Source organism: Lolium rigidum, chromosome 4 (assembly GCF_022539505.1).
Source record: "Lolium rigidum isolate FL_2022 chromosome 4, APGP_CSIRO_Lrig_0.1, whole genome shotgun sequence".
Lineage (NCBI taxonomy): Eukaryota > Viridiplantae > Streptophyta > Magnoliopsida > Poales > Poaceae > Lolium > Lolium rigidum.
In genome coordinates this window covers 175,760,333-175,774,910 of record NC_061511.1, presented here as the reverse complement: position 1 = coordinate 175,774,910, position 14,578 = coordinate 175,760,333, and the positions used below count along the sequence as shown (strand labels likewise).

At 48.0% G+C, this 14,578-nt stretch overlaps 2 pseudogenes; one reads left to right on the top strand and one right to left on the bottom strand.

The window, feature by feature from the left end:
- The first annotated feature begins 4,218 nt into the window (after nt 1-4,218).
- Nucleotides 4,219-11,475, top strand: LOC124706391 (annotated as a pseudogene).
- Nucleotides 11,476-11,762: 287 nt separating this feature from the next.
- Nucleotides 11,763-14,360, bottom strand: LOC124706392 (annotated as a pseudogene).
- Between the last annotated feature and the right edge of the window lie 218 nt (nt 14,361-14,578).

The following is a 14,578-nucleotide window of genomic DNA, read 5'->3' as shown; positions in this document are numbered from 1 at the left end:
CTACAGACCGGCGAGTCCGGCGCACGGCCCGGTCGACCGGTCGCCAACCGGCCGCCAACCGGAGGAGCTCCAGGACCAGCAAAGGGCGTCCGGTCGCTGGTCCGATCCGACCGGCCTCACCACCGGGCTATCCGGTCTGTGGCCCGGTCAACCGGGATTCTCGAGGAAAAAGCTGAGGTGGCAAGTGACCAACGGCCATATTTCGAAGAACACTATAAATAGGCCTTCTCCTACCTCTGAACAGTTAGGCACTACACTACAAGCTGTTCTTGAGCTCTCTCTCTCTTACTCTATTGCTAGAAACAACAAAAGCCTCAGATCTACCTCCTTCTCCACCCAAACTCAAATCCCTCCGGGGAATCATTAGAGGAGGACCCGATCTACTGTTCTACCAAGCCAAATCTCATTCCCCCTTGTATTCATCGAGAAGCTTGCTTCCTAGGGTTCTTTGGAAACCCTAGGTGGGCAAGAGGAGTCCGGAAGCATCCGGACTGTGGATTTGCTGCGGGCAAGATTGTGAAGGTTTGGAGGCTACCTCAAAGTCTACCACAAGTGAGTGAGCTATTCCTTCGTGGGATAGGCTCCGGAGAATAGGGTGAGCCTTCGTGGCGTGGGGAATCCTTCGTGGGACCTCCACCCCTCCAAACGTGACGTACCTTGTTGCAAAGCAAGGGAACACGGGAATACATCCTTGTCTCCGCGTGCTATCGGTTATCTCTAACCGAACTCCTTACCTGTGATTTAACCGCTCGTGAGAGCCTTCGTGCTTGAGTTAGTTGTATCCTCATATAGGTTGCTTCACCTAGTTTGCATTAGGCTCACCTTTATATTCCGCAAAGCCTAATATTGCAAAGAAAGAATTAAAACTTGTAGAAACCTATTCACCCCCCTCTAGGTTTACCATCTGTATACTTTCATGACCAATTGCTTGTGGAATGATTTTGAAGGACATAGGAAACTCCATTTAGCAAGTTGGAAATTAGTTTGCAAAAAAAAAAAATTGGTGGGCTGGGTATTCTAGACTTAGCCAATGTCAACCTTTGCCTCCTTGGATCCTGGATAAAAAGGTACGCCAAAGATGATGGAAAACTTTGGAAATTCCTGGTGAACACTAAATACAACATAAGCAACCCAAACATTTTATGCAGTTTCACAACTGGGGTCTCTCAGTTCTGGAAAGGAGTCATGTGGGCTGTTGAAAGTGTAAAATTTGGATATAAATGGAAAGTTGGGGATGGGAGAAAGGTTAGGTTCTAGGAGGACACCTGGTTTGGTACCTCCCCTTTAGCTGTTCAATTTTTTTGAATTGTATGTAGTCTGTAATGAACAAAATAAAACCATTGCCCAGTCTAATACTCTCTTTTAGAAGAAACTTCGCAGCTTCTGTAATGTAACAATGACATGATCTAGAGGGGATTGTCCAGTATCTCATATTCAGATGAATGTGATTCTTTAATCTGGCAATATGAATCATCTGGGGACTACTCAACTAGCTCTCTATATGCTATTATTAACTTTGGAGGGGTTACCCCTATTCATATCCCCGTTGTTTGGCAACTTGTCATACCCCCGAGTGCATGTGCTCCTTTGGCTTATGTCTCCTAACAAACTCATGACTAGAGAAAATTTGCTAAAAAGAAACATGAATAATTAAACTCTGTTTGTTGCATCTTTCCGCTTCTGAAGATGAAAGTGTTGATCATATTTTCTTCAAATGCATTGTGGCTAGGCAAATTTGGTACATTATTTCTATTTTCTTTAACATTTAGTTGGAACATGATTATCCATCTATTGCTAGGTTTTGGGTAGCTAATAAGAAAAACCCAGTTCTTAATTATGTCTGTGCTGCCACACTTTGGTGCATTTGGAAATTTCGTAATGAGATGATCTTTAACGGGCAATCTTGGCTTAATTTGCACCAGATTCTTCGGCTGATTTTGCTTTCGATCAGAGGGTGGAAGATCATCTTCAAGGACTTGATGCTTCCTCTCGTCGATCGCTTATGCGAGCATGCATCGAAGGAGTTGTCTGTGACCTTCAGAATTCGAGTGACTAAATGAAGGTCAACCTCGTTAGGGTTCTTGCCAACAACCAAGAAGAAGGCGCCCACCGGGACCTAGGCTACTCCCACCTCAACATTGGAAGCATCGATATGCATCTCTCGTGAGCTTACCGAAGCTTGAAACCAATTGTCATTCGTTGGAATCAGCTCCCGCACATCGTTGCCCTCGCTTGAGAAGGATCCCTAAAAACATCTAAGGTTTTTGCCTAGTCTTTGTTCTGTTTTAGCTTTAGCTTTTGTAGCAGCTACTGTTACTTGACAAAAAAAAAAAACTCTTAATTTTCGTAATAACTGAACCTCGGGCTAGTATTATGGTTTCGTTGATTTTATCAATGGAATCGGGGAGGTTCTCCTTGTTGATTAAAAAAAAAACTTCTTTCATTAACCAAACCACTGTACACTTTGCTGAAAACATATATATACAACTCAATTTTTTTTTTTGCGAAACACAGTACAATCAAAGACGCTCATACATACAGAGATGTCTTACAGCAATCGATACGACACTACCGGCGTAATACATGGTCGGCGTGGCGGAAAAGAAAGTATGCCCCCCGCGTACGGCCATCCGGAGAAAAGAAACCGTGTCCTTCCTCGGTTCCTCCGACTGGCTAAGCCCTAAGCTATCAGGAGCGAGTTTTTTTTGTTTGATTTGAGAGAGAAGGAGCGAGTTGGAGAAAGGAAATAAGCAAAACAAAAAGTGTTGATCAAACCCATCCCCCTTTCCATCACCAGTCCGCCCCTCCCTCCTCGGCCAGCCGTCGTGCCTCTCCCCGCCGCCACCTCTCCTCTCCCCATCTCCGCCGCTCCTCCAGCGCGCAGTTTTAGATCTGCTGAATCCGGCATCGCCCTCCTGCCTCCGGAAAGGAGCCCCCGACCGCCGTCGGAGAGGAGATCTCCGTCGGCTCCTCGTTTCGTCCCCGACCTCCTCCCTCCGTCCCCAACCTCCTCGTCAAGCAGCAGGTTCCTACCCACTCTGGCCGGATTGCGCGTAATCCTTGCAGTTTTGACTCTTCCCTGTATACTTGTAGGCCTTGTTTACTTGGACCCGGTATTCTCGCCCACGGGGTCAGACGAGAGAGAGGCGACGCGACGGCGGCGGGGAAAGGAGACGGCGGCGGGGACTGAACGAGCAAACCTCGACGGAGACGGCGAGATCCTGCTCCGGCGACTGGTCCGCTGTAAGTCCTCGCGCCTCCTCCCCCTTTCCCATCCTCCCTAGCTAGGGTTTCGTGGTGTCGCCGCCGTTCGTGACGGAGCTCCGGGAGCTTGCAGGGAGTGGGGCATGTACACGCAGGTGGTGTAGCGGGGCACCGCCCAGAACTGATCCCTACAATGATCTTCTGGCATTAATTCAGCTTAGCCATGCCATCAACTATTGTAGGCAATAGGGTGTGTAGGAATCAGGCTCAAAAGAAGGGAACTAGGAAGATCAGGTTCCTTAGGTTCATATGAGCATCAACTAACTCACTAGCAAGTGCGTGTTGGAAGAATGTTGCACTTGTCATCTGTCATGGCTACAAGTAAAAATCCTTGAGGTGCACTATGTCCTGCTTGAATCATGTCCCTAAGCACACACCCACGCTTCAGAAGAATTTGTTGTAATTAGCACATTTATGTCTTGAAATGCTACCAGACACATTAGGGAAACATTAACAAACAAAAAAAAAACCTTGTACAAGAGGAGAAAGGGACTCAATACTCTTTTTTATTTATTTCCTGAACTCAATACTATCATGTATTTTTTCTTCAAAGAAACGATAATAAACTTCACTGTTATGTTTACTGGCAGCGGCCACAAACCATCTCCCTGCTTACCCTCAAACCGACGTGAGTGACCGCGGCACTAGATCTATCAGCGTCCTCTCGCACCTAGCGTCCTTCGCATCTGCTTGAGCGGCAGCAAACCAAGGTAAGACGCCCAGTTCCATCTCATCGTCCGTGTAATATTTTGTTACTAGTCCAATATTTTCCTTTCATACTAATTTGTTAGTTTGTTCAATTCAGGGATGATGAATCGAGGTCGACAACCTCGTGGGAGAAATCGTGCTTGGGGAAATCGTGGTGCTCAGAACCCCCCTCCTGCTCAGAACCCCCAGAACCCCCCTCCTGCTCAGAACCCCCTTGCTGCTCAGAACCCCCTTGCTGCTCAGAACCCCCCTCCTGCTCAGAACCCTCCCCCTGCTCTGAACCCAAACCCTCCCCTTGCTCAGAACCCAAACCCTGCTGCTGCGAACAATGGCTTTTTGCAGTGGTCCCAGGGGGTTAATCTAATCGACAGTAAGGAACTTTATTTCGGAGACCCTGCGGTTGTCGGCACCGATCCTGGCTGCAGGTATTTGAGGAGCGCATACTGTTTCTTTATTGATCAGTCTGCTTTAGGACGTTGCTGGAAAGGTGCTTTCTCGGACCAGGATTTTTTGTCTGTTAATGGCCTCTTTACCATGACTATACCATCGGTAGCAACAACACAAAATCCCTTTGCTGATCTGTTGATTGATTTGGAAGCTTTGGGTAATTCACTTCTTCCACACTACCGCGACAATAGAGGAGTCCCTGCATTGTTCACGGACCATTTACACTACATAGTCACAACGCCACCTCCATTGGTTGTTCTAGCGGGTGCAACCGTGTTTCAAGCCAGATTTAGATTGCTTATCCGCTATCACTTTTCTTATGCACCGATAGCTGCAGTTAGAGCACTCTTCGCATCGCTCGCAAATGCCCACAAGTACCTTGGACATCGTGATGCTCAGCAACTCGAAAATCTCCTAGATCAAGCTTGGGTAGATCTTAAGATGGTTGTTTGGCGCAGTAAGTTGCTGGATAATCCTTTGTTTTATGAGCTCTTGATGTTCACAAACATGCGGACAAACCAGCGTCAGTTAGGATATACTGAGCAGCCTGAGGCACTGTACAGATTTGGGCGCAATGACGATATGCACGCACCTGAAGAAACTTTGGTGAGTACATTATATTAAAAAAATATCTTAGCTTTTTTTAGGTGAGGACCCCAATCTTTTAGGGCGTTGTTTTAACTATTGTATTCGTTTTATGCAGCTTCGTACCCCTGCTCCGCAAGTCCACCGTACATTACCTCCCCAAGGGGCTGGTCATGATATCTGGGCATACGATCCTGCTCGGTTGAATAGATGGAAATGGGAGCCGAGGCCTGCGAAAGGATCATGGAATTGGCCAATCGTGCCCATCGATCCTGCTTGGATAAGACGGTGGGGAAATAAAGCGCCTAATTTAAATCCACAGGCACCGGCAGCAACTTTTAAAGCTAATGTTAGTATTATCGTTCTTTAGCTGCATCTATTTGATTTGGTGAATAAATGTGATTTGGAACTTACGCACAAAGTATTTTTGATCGCAGTCTTATAATGTACTCATAGAACAACAGATGGATGACCCAAACCAACCTACCCTTATGTTAGCCAAGATATTTGGAGTGTACTTCGCACACGCTTCAGCGCTTATCCTTATACATCTGCAGGCGACCACGGCACAATAGTACGCTCTTTTGGCTTCCCCTTTCCATAAATAGCTTGGAAATTAATTTCTTAAATAATAGTTTTGTTTCCTTTTTTTTATATAGCATTGATGTGCCTTACGAGCTGTACCGGAGGTTGGTGGACTCGAGTGTACCTGTAGTGTAAGGTCGAGTAGGTCTTTGAATTTGATCATGCACGATGGTTGCTGTGAATCAAGGCAGACGTCATCACAAGTCATTGCAAAGGTTGCATCCATTGAGATACCCCGTCGGGAATGGCAAGACCTCATTGCCAAATTGCTGGGCAACATGACGCAGCAGGGGGCATCTGCGCCACTAAAGCAAGCAACCCTAGAGGCGTTGTGGTATGTGTGTGAGGAGATTCCTCCTGAGCACTTGGTGCAGGATCAAGTCAATGCAGTTCTCACTGCAGTTGTGCAGGGAATGAACCAGACAGAGCTATGAAGTCCGTCTTGCAGCAGTCAAAGCTCTATATAATGCTCTTGATTTTGCTGAGAGCAACTTTGCAAATGAGATGGAGAGGACCTTTATAATGAAGGTCATTTGTGATACAGCTGATCAGGCAGGCAGCCTTTGAATGCCTTGTTGTGATCGCATCCACATATTATGTGGACTTGTCTCCTTATATGCAAACTATATTCAATCTGACAGCTAATGCTGTGAAAGGAGATGAGGAACCAGTTGCGCTTCAAGCTGTTGAGTTCTGTAGCACTATTTGTGAGGAAGAGATTGAACTCCAAGAGGAATATGAGGGATCTGATGATGCTAACTCAACTGTAAATTATCGCTTCATTGAAAAGGCTCTCCCTTCACTTGTTCCAATGCTGCATTCTGTTAAAGCAAGAGGAAGATCAAGAGCAAGATGATAATGCTTGGAACATTTCCTTGAGTGTTGGAACGTGCCTTGGACTTATTGCTAGAACTGTTGGCGATGCAATTGTCCCACTTATGATGCCGTTTGTGGAGGCTAACATCACAAAGCCGGATTGGTGTTGTCGTGAGGCGGCCACTTTTGCATTTGGTTCTATCCTTGATGGCCCCTCCCTTGAGAAACTTGCTCCCCTGGTACAAGCTGGACTTGATTTTTTGCTCAACACAATGAATGATCCAAACAGCCAGGTAAAGGACACCACTGCATGGTCTCTTTGGCGAGTATTTGAGCTTTTGCATTCTCCATGCAGTTCAAATCCAATCATATCGAATGCGAACCTTCCTCGTATCATGACCGTGTTGCTAGAGAGTAGCAAAGATGTTCCAAATGTGGCCTAGAAAGTCTGTGGAGCCATATATTTCCTTGCCCAAGGTTATGAAGATGCAGAGGCGGTCTCATCTTTGCTTACACCTTTTCTTCCTAATGTTATAGCTGCTCTCCTTACTGCAGCGGATCGTGGTGACATGACCCATTTCAGGCTTCATTCATCTGCTTATGAAGCGCTGAAATGAGATTGTTAGAGTCAGCAACATACCTGAAACTTCAAGCATCATAGGGCAGTTATTGCAAGAGATTATGAGGAGATTGAACCTTACCTTTGATCGCCAAATAGATACATCTGGTGTTAAGGAGAAGCAAAGCGATCTGCAGGCTTTGCTGTGTGGTGTATTGCAGGTCATTATCCAGAAACTGAGCAGCTCAGATGTGAAGTCCATAATTGCTCAGACTGCTGATCAGTTGATGTTGCTGTTCTTCCGCGTCTTTGCTTGCCACAGTGCTACTGTACATGAAGAAGCAATGCTTGCAATTGGTGCTCTTGCTTATGCCACTGGTCCAGATTTTGTGAAATACATGCCTGAGTTTTTCAAGTACCTTGAAGCAGGCTTGCAGAATTATGAAGAATACCAAGTATGCTCCATCTCTGTAGGGGTGGTTGCTGATATTTGCCGTGCCTTGGAAGATAAGATTTTGCCCTTCTGCGATGGAATTATGACCGTTCTCAAGGATCTCTCGAACTCACTGCTAAACAGGTCTGTGAAACCTCCAATTTTCTCATGCTTTGGAGACATTGCTCTTGCCATCGGTGAAAATTTTGAGAAATACCTGCTGTATGCTATGCAAATGCTTCAAGGAGCGGCTGAGCTTCTTGTTGTTTTGGATCCAAGTGATGAGGATATGGTTGATTATGGTAACCAGCTCAGACGTGGCATATCGAGGCATACTCTGGCATATTACAGGGTATCAAGGGCGCAAAGGCTCAGCTGATGATATCATATGCAGGCCATCTATTGCAGTTCACCGACGCTGTCTACAAAGATAGTAGCAGGTGCATGTCATTTCTTTTCCCTTATTACATGGGCGATTGGTCCTGTTCCTTAACATCATGTGTATGTGTGTTTTACTTTCAGGGATGATAGCGTGACAAAGGCTGCGGTTGCTGTCCTGGGAGATCTTGCAGACACACTTGGCCCTATCTCCAAGGATCTGTTCAAGAGCCACCTCTTCCATGTTGAGTTCTTGATGGAGTGCCAAGATATGGACGACGAAGTCAGGGATACGGGGTCGTAGACCCAGGGAATGATAAACCAGGCAATAGTTTCTTAGTACTCCCTCCGTCCCACGGAAACTGTCGGACGGACGTTTTTTCAAAAAGACCCTCCACGAATTCCTGACAAGCATGTGAGTCTCTCCTCTCCACCGTCTTCGTGTCCCTGTCCGCAGCGTCGCCCGCCGCTCTCTGTCGCTGGCCACCACGCCGCATCTAGGACCGGTTCCTCTCCCGCATCCACCATCGCTCCCTCCCGCAGCTCTGCAGCCTCCATTAGGTGGATCGGAAAATTGGACTTTTTCGACGGATCCACCGTAGCTTCCCAACGACGCCGAGAAGAGGAGATAGAAGCAACAGGGAGGCCGTGCGCCACCTCTATGCACTGGATTTGAAGGCAAGGTCTGCGCTCCCCACCGCGTCGACATCCAAATCCAAAGGTCCAAAATTTTTCCGCGGAGGTGGCGGGGACGGCAAGGTTCTCTTCAAGCTGGCCGCCGCCAAGGTCAACCGCGCCGACACGGTCCAGCAGCAGGGCAAGTACCCGCCGCCGCCCTACGCCTCCCTCTACCCGGGACTCGAGTGCTCCAGCACCATCCTCAAGCTCGGGGCCAACGTGCCCCCGCGCTGCATCGTCCGCATCCAGGTGAGGTCGCTGACATCCTTTTCCCCAAATTTATCCCCCATGGTGATTGCTGTTCCTGTGGCATGCGATGCCTATTTCTGTGGATGATCTTCTTAGTCTCTGCCTTTTGGTAGCAGCAAATGATCTTCAATAGAAATTTCGTAGTCATAAGTTTTCAGTTCTTAATTTGAGGTATTTTCTTCAAATTGGATTATTGAGTACAGCTTAGGTGCTTAACTTTGACAGTAACAAGCAGGAAGGAGCTTCAGTTGCTCACATGAGATGCGAAGTGGGCAATCCTTCCTCAGGTTGGAAGATGTTCATCCTAAAGTAAACCAATTTAGGCAAACAAGAAAGGTCTGGATTTTGCATCAGATTCCTATTGTGCGAGAACACAAACAGAATATATGCAACATTTGCGGGATGGTCAATGGTACTTCTAATATTTCTAAGTGCATTCTTCATGCAAGCATCTCGTAATGGCAATGATCTATGGTTGACTTACAGGGTTGATACCAGCACATTTACCAAAAATACAAGATTTTATCTGGTAAGAATGTTAGTTCCATCAATGAGGATGTTAGTTCCCATGCATGCTACCAAAACTTGAATCTGTGGATATCTGTAGCTTCAGAATCATTTTTCACTCACCTGATGGCATCAAGTTAATACCATTAACCACCAATTGGTCCCACTGACACTAAGATAGTGTTACTGTTAACTACTTGACTAACAATAAAATTTCCCTGTAATGAAATTGACGAATTGAGTCCAGTTTCTCTGGTGTTGCACTGCAGTTTGCAGCTTCCTCACACATGACATACAGTATAACCATAGTTAACTGTACTGACACTTACCTTCCTCTGTTTATTTATTGTGTCGGCTTATAATTTCAGGCAAGTCATGAGCAAGAGATGCCGCTCTTAATGCCATATAATCACTGCTGCTAGATATTGGAATAGAGAGAGCTACAGGAATCGTGTGAAATATCACTGGGGGTTCTGATTTGACTTTGTTTGAGGTCTGCTCCATCTTTTTTCCAGTGTTTTGTTCACGTCATGCATTGTTTGATGAACTTATTTTTTGTAGGTTTCTCTGATGGCATATTATATGATTGTAAAGTTGTCATACATCTAATATTACATCAATAACATTAAACAGAAAAGTTTCTACTACTAGGATACATAGTATTTTGGTTGATTCATACACGCCAATATTAATACAAGTGGGTATGATAATGACTAGGAAACAGACATCTAGAATTTGTGGTTTAGCAGCTTGTTTTCCTTGGAAATAGACCAAGTGGCCTTATTTTAATTGCTTTGTTTTTTATGGGTGTTTCTCTGAGGTTCATGTTGATTGATTTTGAGTGATCCCACAGAAGACAAGGCTTCGGAGGAGTTTGATGTCCAATTAGACTGTCTTCTACTATCTCTGTTCAATTGTTTACCCTGTAACATCATTAACTTATTGTCACCTAACATGTTTACCTGCATTTACAAACACAATATAGCAAAGTGGCATGCACTTCAAATAAGCCTTTACCTTCTATATATTAAACAGTGGAAACAAATCGTTATAATGAGCTGCCTCTCTGGCTCTCTCCAACATGAACACAATGTTTTCAGACTTAACCATGTTAATATACAAGGTTGATTCAATTGATTAAACAAATTCTTCTATGTATTGACAAAGATTACCAAAGATGCTCATGGATTCAATTACTTAGGGAAAAGATGGTACACAAATCAGAGTATTTGGAAGAAAGGCGTCCAGGCTTTACTCTTGTTGCTGCACCAAGAACAATCTTGCCAGAAGATGTGACAGAACCAACAACAGGGATCAAGTTCCCTACCCTTCTTGAGGACAATTCAAACCCACTGCATTACCTTCTTCAGGTAACAGTTCAGGACTATTTAGGTGGTCCTTATCTCACACCTTATCTAAATCTTAAGAATGTGAACTGAAAAGTTGAACTGAAACTCGAGTTTAAACTGCAGTAGCTTCTTCAGGTAACAGTTCAGGACGACGACGATCTTGTCCAGGGAGCCGAGGACCTCGCCTTCGAAGCAGCTGGCGGCCTAATGGCGCGGGGAGGAGGTCGAGCCGTCGCGACAACGATGAGCTCAGAGGCAGGGCCGCGATGGCGTCGAGCTTGTAGGGTGAAGCGGCGGCAGCAGCAGGAGGCGCGATGGCGTCGACCTTGTGAGGGGAAGCGGTGAGGCAGAGCTCCTGGTCGAGCCGAGGAGGAGAAGGAAGAGGCGGAGATCCTCCTCTACGCCCCACCGGCGAAGCTGCTACTCCGCGCCCCACCGGCGGAACTCCTTTGCGCCCCACCGGCCGAGCTCCTGGTCGAGACGAGGAGGAAGCAGACGTCCTGGTCAAGCGGAGGGAGCTGCGAACCCAGAGACGGAGCTCCTCCTTTGCGCCCCACCGGCGGAGCTCCGGCGTACTGCGGCGGACGGCGAGGGACGGCCGGAGATTGTCAGCCACAGACGCCATCTTTGATTTTAAGTTTAAGGACCTGATTGGGAAAGAAATATAACTAGAGGGGGGGTTTTCGTAAAATTGTATTTGAACTAACCGTCCGACAGTTTCTGTGGGATGGAGGGAGTATGAGAAATTATCTTGCTTTGTCTTTTATGGCGGATGTTCTGTTTTGTTGCTGCGCCAATGCTTGTTTGGCGCAGATGAACGGAAGGATATCAAAGTATATGTAGCGTCAGTGGTAGGAACCTTGTCGTAGGTGTATCCTGTGTTGCTTATTTTCAGTCTGTCAAGTCGTTATGCGTCACATTTTCAGTGTGTCAAGTTTGTATGCGTCACATTTGACGGCAGTGGGATATGGGGGTTATGGCATTGGACGTCTTGAACAGCTAAATTGTTAAATGTATTCTACTCTGTGTTCATCCATGCTATCCTGCTTGATGTTACTGTTTTTTGCAGTATAATGTTCTTATCATGCTTTTGTGGATTGAACTATGTCCGAGCTGTGTTTAATGAAATTTCTGCAGTTTATGAGTTGCACTAATGCAGCTGCTGCACTAATGCAGCTGCTGCACTCAGGACCTCAGGTAAACATACCGGTACAAAATCTGGAGATTTATTTAGTCATATTTGCAACAAGCAGCACTCTGCGACACCAAGTAGCAATGTTTCGAACTGTTCATATATACATGTGGAGAACGAACACTTCTGGCAAACAAGCAGCAAGGCAACTGAACGCTCTGCACACTCTTCAGGCGGCCTCTGTGGAGATGATCTCCAGCTCGGCCCACCATAGCGGCGACACCTTGGGGGTGGCTGCGTCCGGCGGCATGGCGGTGATCTCCCTCAGCCGCCTCGCGACCTCTGTCATTGTCGGCCGCCGCCTCGCCTCCCGGTCGGTGCAGGACCGTATCACGCCGTCCAGCTTGTTCATGGTGTCGGCCTGGAGAGGCGCGTTCCTGCTTAGGCCGGGGTCCGTCACGTCCCTCAGCTGCCTCTCCCCTCTGAGGAAGCTCGCCCCCCAGCCTTCGAGCAGGCCGCCATCCGACGCCGTGAACCTGCCGGACATGATCTCCAGCAGCACCATGCCGTAGCTGTACACGACGCTCTCCTTGTCGGACATGGGCGGGGACTTCAGGCTCGCCATCTCCATCTCCTTGGTGGTCGACGAGGCCTCGTCGGAGCAGAAGAAGACGTCGGCGATCTTGGCGGCGAAGTCGTCGGTGAGGTAGACGGTGGACGTGTCGAGCGTCCCGAGGATCTCCGGCGGGCTCAGCTGGTGCATGTGCTCAGGCAGTAGGCGATCCCCACCGCCACTCGCAGCCGCGTCGGCCAGTCCAGGTGACCGTCTTCCCTCACTGCAGCAAACCATATCATTATCAGTTGATCTGCTAAAACTCATGGATGGATGTGTTGTGGACGAAACTCCAGTAGTTACCATGGAGATGCTCGTAGAGCGTGCCGTTCGGAGCATACTCAAACACCATCATCCTTGTGAATGGCTGCTCCTCCTGGCAGTAGCCGAGCAGGTTCACGAAGTTCTTGTGGTTTAGCTTGTTATCTGAAAACAACACAATGGACATTTGTTCAGTTTCATGGCTTTTTCGAGAGTAAATCCTAATTTTGTCAGTTCCATCCTAGCTAGAGTTTTTTTTTTTTTTTTTGTTGCGTTAAAAGAAGCTGATATTAATTCGGTCCGACCTTTTTCCTGAACCGTGTCTCGCAGTGCTTGGACCACACCCCTTGGCGGAGCTCTTGGTGGTCGACACCACCGCGATCTCAACGCCGCTCGACAGCGTCCCCTTGTACATCATGTACTCCGACAGGGAGCCGATGACGTTGCTGAAATCTTCGCAGGCGGCCTCCAGCTCCGACCTCTTCGCGACGGCACGCCTGCAGCCAGTTCCCAGTCACTCCCAAGAAAAGAAGTGATACAAATGGAATCTTGGCACAGTTTTCAGTGAGGAACCGAAAGCCCTCTGCAGCTGCCCGCTGAGCCCGGTCGCCCACGGCCTGACGGTGACCACCTTGCTGGACCGGTAGCACAGGACGAGCAGCGCCACCGACATGACCGCGAGGACGGAAGCTCCTGCTCCCGCGATGACATACATGCGGCGAGCATGCCCCGCCGCTTGAGACGCTTCACCGACCGCAGCGGCGCCGTGGGTGACCACCGTGGCCGGCTCCGGAGGCAGCGTGATGCCGCGTGCGGCGTGCCGAGGCGCCGCCAGAGGCTTGGATTAACCTGCCAATGATCGAGTCGGCAGACCGAGAGAGTGGTGAGCAGAAGAGGCGGAGAAGAACTGGACAAGAGACGCGCGCCAACTACCGGTGCTGCGGTTGCTCGGTGGTTCAGCTGTCCGTCTCTGACAGCCGACACATATCATTCCCGCCTCAGATTGTTGTGTATCTATGCAATGCAATCTAAGAAGATCGAGTGTGGGTGGAATACCTTTGAAGCTTTTAAGGTGATCATATCATTTTCTGGGGTTCTTTACTAATTTAAACGGAAAATGGAATGTTCCGACCAATAAAAAACATGAACATCTAGATGAAGAAGTTTCCAAGCTACTCTCGCTACTGTAACGCCTTTCACGAAATTACACTACGTTCTCTACCATTGACACACCGGAAGCCAGAGCATCTCTGAGTTGAACATGAGAGCTAGGTAGAGTTCTCACCGAGCGACGGAGGGTGCATCTTCTTCCCGGTGGTTCGCCCTTCCTGCAGTCAGTGCGTACTAGCATCAGTACCTTAATTCTCAAGGAACGTGAACTAAGGGAGTAGCAAAGCTTGCTCTTATGACAGAGAGAAGAACACATGGATTAAATTCCGTGAATGATTCTTCAGCAGTTGGTATGCTCAAAAGAACAGAGGATATGCAAGTAGGCACACATACTGACATACCTTGCTGAGCATCGGAGCCGCAGGTGGCAGGAGTACTGGAACTGAAGAAGATGATGAGCAGAAGCAACCCAGCCACCACTCTGCACAGCCTCCCCATGGATCAACGCTCGAGATAGAGATGCGGTTACTCAAGCTATGTGCCACAAGCTTGCGAGAAATGGGGAGACGGGCGTGTGACAGTAGAGCGGAGCGACGGCCGAGGGAAGAAGAAGAGAGCGAGAGGGAGACTCGGGTCAAGAAGCGGCCGAGGAGCTAGCAGCCGGGAGGGTATGGACCTATGGGGGTGTGGTGGCCACGCACGAGCGCGGAGGAAGGGGAAAATGGAGCGATGGCTATGATGATTTTTTTCAATTTTGTTTGGGCGTGACCACCGAACGCCACGCGCCCACGCCGCCCACGGCACACCGATGGCTCCGCTCGGGTTTAGAGCGGCTCGACGAGCGTCGGTGCGTGCCCGCTCTCGGCGTATGGATGGCTGTTATCGGAGAGATTCATCAGAGTCC